Here is a 9,216-nt window from a genome sequence, read left to right as displayed (position 1 = left end):
AATTCTGTTGATTCATTTGATCTCAGACTTGCAGCTACCATTGATAGAGAAGAACTTGTTAGAGGAGTAAGTCATGAATGAGATCTGGGAGATGGGTGGAGAAAATAATATTTGAATACTGGGCATATTGCTTAGTGATGATGGGTGTTACTCCCTTTAATCTTCATGAGAACCCTTTGAATGCATTTTTTTTTATGGACCCCTACCTTACATAGAGGGTAGGTTTTAGTGTTAGTATATAAAATGAAAATTGTTACCAGTTTGAACTGCTCTTCAAAATTCTTTAAATTGCTCATAAAGTAAACATTGTTTCCCATATTCAACTATGCATACTAAACGGCCATCTAATGTATGTTATAGAATAAAGACTTTATACATAAAAATGTTAAAAGTCTTTGAAAGAAATCAAGGATGGGAAAGAGAGAGAGAGAGAGAGAGAGAGAGAGAGAGAGAGAGAGAGAGAGAGAGAGAGAGAGAAAGAGAAATTCTCCAGGGCACATGTTCATTTAATGGAATGGCCTGAAAATAAATTGATCAATGATATCCTATTACCTTTATTTTTCATAAGGGGAACTGAAAAATAAGAATCATTAAGTCAATGATCCAGGAGTTCATAGTGATGGAGGCAGGATTTAAATTTACTTGAGACTTCACGCTCTAAACCATTAAACTTCCTCTGTACATTCACTTCATTACAATCAAAATATGCTCAATAGTAAATTAAACTATAACTTTCTGGTTAAATATGTTGTGTTAGTAAACTTTCTGGCACTGGAACAAATACCTGAGCTGAACAACTTTTAAATAGAAAAGGTTTATATTGATTTGGAGCTTTCGAGGTTTCCGTCCACGGCTTTGTGCCTGGCAGAGCCAAACTCTTCACCCGATGACTGGCAGCCAAACGGGGAGTGGAAAAGGAAGGGGCTGGGTCCCATTATCCTCTCTGAGGGCATGGCCAGTGACCTAAAGACCTCTGACAAGGCCATTCCTCTTAAAGCTTCCACAAACCCCCAGTAGCACCAATCTGGGGACAAACCTTTATCACACGTGCCTTTGGGGGTTCTTATCTATACCAGAGCTTATGTCTGTGTAAAATCACTTTTAATCCTCTTTTCTTCCTGAAAACACATCAGAAGCCATAAAAAGAATGAAAACCAAGGAAAAGAACAGCCTGTCATGTTCAAGGGAACTATGAAATGGCCACAAGACCAGCCTGCCATCTGTCAGTCATCCCTGCTGCAAACCGTGTTCTCACCCCAAGAGGAAAGAACCCGAGAGCAGAAGCCACAGAGACCCTCCTACTGCAGACCTGACCTACAATTCCTGTGGGGACCCAGTTCACGGTGCTTTTCTTTCCATTTCAGTTTCTGTGGTTAGGCTTGGTCCAAGAACATTAAATGGAAAATTCTAGAAATAAATGATTCATAAGTTTTAAGTAACTTCTTTTTTTTATTAAAATGTCTTTCAGTGGTTGTTCAACTTTTTGTTATTCTCTCTAATTTTAAAATTAAACTTTATCAGAGGTAAATAGACCAAAGGCAAAAATCACAGTATATGTAAGGTTTGGACTGTCTTGTGGTTTCAAGTGACCACGGGGGCTCTTGAAATGAGTTAGGGAGAGCTAGTGTAGTTTGCAATGGCAGGGACAGCTTTTCTAAGAGAGACCCTTCACTGACAGTGTCTAAGACCCATTTGACTAGTAGCAGGATGAAGAGCTTGGGGAGCTCTGCTCATATATTCACAATGTAGAAAAGACTTTACTGTCAGACTTTACTCCAAGGCACAGCATGAAGTCCTCCCACCTATGAACTTGCCCTTTGTCCAACTGCATCAGCCATGTCCTCCCTCGGGACCTTTGATCTCCAGCCTGTACATGGGCCTTAACATCCTTCTCAGCTCCTGCTCTGAAACCAACTGTGGCTTCCCAAGATCAGTCGGAGTAGGCTCTGGGGGAGGAGCAGAGCAGTCAAGCCTGGGACTTGAATCCTTGTTCTGCTTTTGGCTCTTTCATGTCGGTCCTGGAAATGTAAGTCGGGAGGATGACTGTGTTTAAACAGAGCTTAATTTATTGTCTGCCTAGTGGCGCGGATCAGTTCTGAAATTCTGCCGAACTTAAACTGCACATCCCAATATTAGAATTTCTTATATACTTAACTCTGCCTGCTGCATAATTTTGAGTATGAGTCATCCCCTTTCTCTCCCCAAATCCCTCTCAGTTATACAATTTTTTGCTTCTAACTAATTTTGCCCCTGTTTATCCCTGGGTTTATTATTCACCAACTGTCTTCATTACCATTTCAGTATCTCACTGGGGAGGAGGAAATATTTCACAGTGATGAAACACTGAGCAGACATTAATACCTCCAGGAGCTCTTGTTCCTATGGAAGATTGGAAAAAGATTAATCTATTTCTGAGAGGGATGAGTCCATAGCACAGATATATATTCCAATCTTTTTTTTAAAAAAAATATTTTATCAGCAAGGAAGGTTGGTGATGAGCATCTTTGCAGAGCAAATGAAGGTGTTCAAATGGACCTTTCCTTGTATTTCAATTTAAACTGTTAGCTTAACATACAAGAGCTCCAGCCCACCTGCAGATAGTAACAGGCTTCGTGAGATTGTGCCCACAATGAACTGAATTTACAATGGTAATTGCCCTTGATCATTCCCCTTCACATTATTCCTTAGCCCTGTTTAAAGATGAATCAATGTTTTTACTTTAAAGATGTAGATTAATAAACATACTACAAAAAGTAGATTAAAAAAGCATTACCTAAAATATAGGAAGGCAGTGAATCTATGTATTTTTTAAAAATTACAATGTTTTCTCTAAAGGACAGTTCAAAAAGTTCTGAGAAAGAATACATCAAGCAAGAAGTTAATAGTATGTCAATAGAACTTAGGGAAGAATTGCAGGAAAATAAAGTCGTTGTAGAAATGAAATACACTTTATAAGTAACAGGAATAGTATAAATTTGGAAAACACAGCCATTTCACAAATCCAAAAGGAAAGGGCAAAGACAGGGGTTTGCTCCAAGGACATCAAGGAGAATAGACGCTTTCTTGTATGTCCCTGCATCGACTCCACCAATCCTTGACATCCAACCCTTGGCTGGAGAGAACCACAAGATAAGAGCAAGACACACTGGTCAACTTCTTCACAAAATGGTGCGTGAGCACCTGCCAAATTCTCTTCAAAAACTAGTAGTGAAGAATTGAGGAGTAAACTTACTCTTGTCAAGCTAAAAAAAAAATATTCTCAGGGGGGATATTAAGAAAACCTCCTTTAGTGAACATATTGCTGAAATCCTGGTCAACCATTATGGGCCAAGTTAGGCAAGGAAGGTTGTCATGAAAGTCCTGAAAAAAAAAAATTCACCAGAGACACTTGGCTGAGATGTTTAATCACAAAATCCAAGAAAAGAAAAAGATTAAGAAAGAAGAGGATGATGAAGCGGGTGCAGATGATGAGGAAACCCATGAAGATGCAAAAGGTGATGATCATGGTGATAGGGAGGGCGGCGAGGAAGGTGACGAGGACCACGATGACGAGGACCACACCGACAATGATGACTACAATGACAAAGGGGGCGACGATGACAACTACGACGGCGATGAAGATGAAGGTGACCACAATGAAGGTGATAGCAGCGATGACGATGAAGGCGAGGATAACAACAGGGCTTTGTGTTGGTGCTTTAAGCTTGATGGCATCAGTAAATGAGTGAAGTGTGATTCCATTTGGAAAATACTGTGAAACGAGATTCTGACAAACACACTGAAGATCAAGAAGAGTAAAACCTTGATGGTTCTGTTTCCTGCCACAGCTGCCTTGTATTTTCTTGTAAGTTACCTGGGTTCAAACCAAACCCACACCTGTCATAACCTGCTGTGTTCTGGTCTCTGTTGGACCCCTTTTCTTAATTGCATTGTCTTTGAGACCCTTACCCCTCTCTCTGAATTTTAATTATTTGTACCGCAAAATGAAAATTTAGGAATCACACAGATTTTGAAAAAAAGGTGAGGTACAGTTTGGATTCTTAAGTAAGCTGTAAAAACTCATAATCTGAAATTCATAAATCAACTTAAGTTAGAAATTGTGATGCTTATTTTTATTTTAACTTTTTCTTCAATCTATCAGTTATCTGCCAAAGAAGACATTTAATTAATTATTAATTAATTAATAATTATTATTATTTTTGTACCAGAGATTGAATTCAGGGACACTCAGCCAGTGAGCCACATCCCCTGCCTTATTTTTGTATTTTATTTAGAGACAGGGTCTCCCTGTGTTGCTTAGAACCTCGCCATTGCTGAGGCTGGCTTTGAACTTGCCATCCTCCTGTCTCAGCCTCCCGAGCCACTGGGATTATAGGTGTGTGCCACGGTGCCCAGCAAAAGACATATAATTTTTTTAAAATCAAGATCAGCTTTTCTCTAATGCCTCAATTTGCCAGTTGTTAAGTATAAATATCACTTAACTAATGATGTTTTCATGCTAAATTTTATGATTTTGAAATTCAAAAATCCTGGACATTTTGTTTGTGTACTCTAGCATAAAGCATAATAAATCTTTTCATATGCTTCCTGGGGATAAAAAAAACAGAAAGGGTAAATATATTTAAAAGATTATTAAAAAAAACAGGCAAAGTGAAGACAGAAAAATCATAATCAACATATGGAATAGATTTTGAGAAGAAGACAGCAGAGTAAATGGAACAGAAAAGTATTCAAACATATCTATGCATTCAAAGAGTATTTATTGCACATCTACTATGTACCTTTAGATATAGGAAAAGTATTGACCAAATATATAAATGACAACTTTCTCAACTAAATAAAAACAAAATTGGAGATTAAAAAGGCAGTTTATCTTAGAAAAAAGTGTGAAATGTAGAATAATTGGTATTAATATATATAGGTTAAATTATTGAATTTTAGGAAGAAAAACTCAGTGGTCAGAACGTGAAAATATTATCCAGGGAAAAATATATTTGGCCTCAGTCTTCTTAATAGTACTAATTGGTTTCTGAAGATACTAGAACAGTATCAAACAGTATCTCAGGTAGTTTGGTCATTCAAGTGGAAAGTCGTGAAACAGATTTTAAGTTATATGGCTTCAATGAGTCAGTCCTGAAATATCTACTTGTTGACAAAATTCAGACATCCAGAGATGAATGAGGATGTCATGATGTGTGGAGTATTGGTAGAACCCATGGAAACAGGGACCAGAAAACAATGGAGAATTTTGTCTGTAGAACACATTGTAATGATACAAACCTTGACAATACAAAATTGTTATATGAATAATAAATAGTGGGAATGAGGAAGGGTAAAAGGAAGTATAAATGTTAATTTCCACATCTCAAAGCAAGTTATTAAATAATAACTTGACATAGGCAATTAAAAAAGAATTTCAAGCACAGTTTAAAAAAATAACCCTATATCTTAGTTCTGGGACTTTTTATAAATAAAATCCCTTGCATTTGAATCCTTTAAGATTTTAAGAATTAGTAATTTTTCAGTTGCTCATCAGTATCATATAGTTAATATAAAACAAAATGTACAAGGAAAACTAATCTTGTATTCAAGGTATAGTCTTTAATTTGATCCCAGAATGTGAGCATTACATCTAGTCAAATTTTCCTTTGAAAATCGTTGTTTAGTGACTCCAACACAGCCAGGTTAAAATCTCCAGCTTTGGAGGAAGTGACCAGTTCATCAGCTGGGTAGTAGGCAAAGTGATAAATTCATATTTGAGGCCACCTTAGGCAAAGACTCTTTTTGACTACCAAGACCCAAATTTAGTGCTTTGAAATGCTTTCACTCCTATAGGGCCCACTGTTATAAAAAATGAATGAAGAACAAAAGATGGAATTCTCTTCTTTCATTCTCATTGTTTGCAGGGAACCTAAGTTGAATTGTCTGACTTTACACATTTTTACTTGTCCTCTCTTTATCTCTTCGTGTTTGCTTATATATGTGTAAGTTAGATGAATGCTTAAATAATGTGATTTACTGAAATATTTTTTCATAGTTTTTTTGTTCTAATTAGTTATACATGACAGTAGAGTGCATTTTTTTACATTAAATGCTATTTTTATTTAAAGCAAGGCACCCCTACTTGTTCTAAAATATGGGATGTGCTACTGCATTGAAAAATCAAATCAGGAGACAGATTTTTCTCCTGTCTAGAGCTGGTTTAAATCAAGTGAAGCCATTGACAATCGCTTTACAGTTTCAAAATTTAACAAACACCCTTAAGGTTTACCTAAAACCAAAAAAAAAAAAAAAAAAAAAAAGAGAGGGGGGGGTCAACTTTTAAATTGAGACTAGCCTTCCCCCTAAATAGGCACCAATATTAAATGTCTTTAATCACAAGGTTCAGAAAGTCAAACTATTTCTAAAGACATAAAACTGCCAATTTGTCATTTATACTCACTAACCTGTGGTATTTATTTATTTTAATTGCTACTCCTATGTAAATAATCAAATATAGCTAAAATTAAAACTATTCTGCCATACCATAGTGGTTTAAAGGTCTGAAACCTTTCCTTGCTTTGGTGAGTGTTTGGTTACAATAAAACATTATTCATTCATAAGAAGCTTTACATCAGAGTTCTCAACTCATAGGCAAAATCGAAACCTTGAACAGATTATTTTTTAAATGAGAAAAAGATTATAAAGATAGTACTGAATAAATATATGTAGTCTTTACAATGGATAACATATCCTCTATAAAAATAAAAACTGCTTAATTATATTAAAAAAAGAAGTAATCAGGTTTTCTTAATCAGATCCTGAATAGTTTAAACAAAAATTTAAGATTTGTGGTTTATTTCATAATACCAAATTGAATCTTTCTCCTTCTCAACAGTTCAGTATGAATTTTTCTTAGAAGCATTAACCCCAAACCCCAAATCCTTTCTCTTGCAGTTGCTGCCAATTAACAGAAACTTGATAGCCCATGTCCAAGAAAGATGTGCAAATGAAATGCTTCTTGCTTCAACTTTACTATCTGGAGTCCCTGGAAGTTTTATTTTCCTTTTGGACATCAGTGGTGAACCTGGGACCTATCCTTGAGCCTAGCTGCAGCAGCATCCTCATGGGTATGGAAGTGCACATCAGCTCTTCCAGGAGCCTTTCCACTGGAACTGTATTCCATGGTGATTCTCACAGGCTTCAGGGGAGCAAAAAATTTATAATGTCTTGGGCATTAGCTTGAAAAGGTGATCCCCTCATGTGGACAAAATGCAAGGGAAGGCGTACGTAGTTCCAAAATCAACAGCCTCTGGAAGCTTTTCTGAAATCTCCTTAGGCAATTTTTCAGAACCTATCATGGGTCGAATGTCTTCATTTACTTCATGTTCTTCAAAGACCATTTCTGGCTCAATTATATACTTAGCAGTAGGAGAAGATGCCATTCTCTTTCCCTTATGATAGCCAACATGGGTTCTCTTCTTCATTCCTTCTGCTTGTGAATATCTCTATATAAAGTTACCAATTTCTTGGTTGGCCATTTCTGATTCTCCAAACTGCACATATGCTTCCCCTGTTTTTCTTCTCCCTCTATAGTCCATCACAAAAGTAATATCCACTATATTCAGTCCTGCAAAGAAGTCTATGATTGGGGGCTGGGGAAACAACTCGTTGGTAGAGTGCTTGTCTAGCATGCACAAAGCCCTGGGTTCAATCCCCAGCACCACCAAAAAAAAAAAAAAAAAAAAAAAGTCTATGATGTCTTTCTCATTGCAACTATTAGGAAGTCCTCTTAAATGAACTACACCATCATTCACCACAGGTGATGACTTGACCTGTAGGTTCTTCATTAAGGCATCCACATCTTCATTATTTATCTCCTATACTTCCACATATGGCTGACCCATGTACATATGGTGCTTTTCTAAGGCTTTCTGCACATACTGCTCTGACTCCATTTCAATTAAGGCATCACCCCTTTGTTTCCCATCTTTATTTAAAAGGAAATGTATTCCATTCTCACTATTGCAGATTGTGTAGTCTGAGGAAAAAGTAAGCACATCTTCCACAGTACATGACAAAGGCACCCCCGAGCTCCAATGAGATAAACATCATCCACCTGCTCTTCTAACTCGGATGGGGCCAATTCATGCTCAGAGAGTGGTAGAAGGTCCTCCAGGTATGTAGTTTTGGATTCCTGGCTGTAGCTCTGCGGTACCAGTAGCAGAGCAGTGTGCGGAGCAGGGTAGGAGGAGTCGTAGCTGCTGCTGAGGTGACCGCAGAGCGAGGCGGGTGCAGGCCCGCATCAGGCCATGGCGGCCCTAAATGCCTGAGGGGAAGGAACCCCCAGCAGAATAAAAGGGTGCACTGACAGCTACTGCAGTTACAGGCACTGCAGTTACAGCCATAGCCCCAAAGCATAGCCCCAGTCCAGCCTTGGACTCTGGAGGCGGCACAGGACCTGGAGGCAGAGGGGTAGTGGAATCCAGGGCCCGAGACACAGGGCATATTCACTGCGGGCGCCAGAGGCAGATAAAGATCCTTTTCCAAATCAGTTCACTAGGCAATAAAGGCCCAACTAGTGACTGGATATACGCAAAGAGGCACATTTCAAATCCATTACTTTATACCATAAATAGTGCAGAAATAAACCCAATAATCACATTCAGAAATCAGTGACAGCTTTTTTTTCTTATAAAATATAAGTACAAATTACATATAAAATTTTAAGTTTAAATGTTAAGGATAAAAATATTGAATATCATATGATAAATAAACAATAGCTTTTTCATAAATAATACTCTAATATTAATGTAAATGCTGGACTAAGATTAATGTAGTTAGTGATCTTTGCAGGTAAGAAATTTAGCCATCATACCTGCTCTTCTGGGAGCTGACAGAATCAAATAATCATCAACCTGCCCTCACTGAGCCTGAAAATATATTCCACAAAACCATGGTCACACAGAGGCAGTCAGAGGGATTAACTGCAGGCACTCCAAAGACAGAGAATGCTTGGGTGTGAATCCAGTTTTCCCACTCACCAATGAGAGAGATAAGGAGATTTTCTTTTCTCATAGTGCTCTGAATGCTGCCACGACGGATTCAAGTTTTTGTACATCATGCGCATCTTGGCGGAGCAAGTCGGGCTGACCGCATGTGCAGCATGGCAAAGCCGAGTTGAGCGGTCCTGCAAGCGCACCCTGGCAGTGCCAAGTTGGTCAGCCTAGTGCGTGC

General features: G+C 38.0%; 1 pseudogene; it reads right to left on the bottom strand.

Moving 5' to 3' along the window:
• Positions 1–7,054: 7,054 nt before the first annotated feature.
• Positions 7,055–8,487, bottom strand: LOC113188846 (G-rich sequence factor 1 pseudogene; annotated as a pseudogene).
• Between the last annotated feature and the right edge of the window lie 729 nt (positions 8,488–9,216).

This window comes from Urocitellus parryii, chromosome 5 (assembly GCF_045843805.1).
Source record: "Urocitellus parryii isolate mUroPar1 chromosome 5, mUroPar1.hap1, whole genome shotgun sequence".
NCBI classification, from domain to species: domain Eukaryota; kingdom Metazoa; phylum Chordata; class Mammalia; order Rodentia; family Sciuridae; genus Urocitellus; species Urocitellus parryii.
Note: the sequence above shows the minus strand (reverse complement) of the source record. Positions and strands in the feature narration are given on the sequence as shown.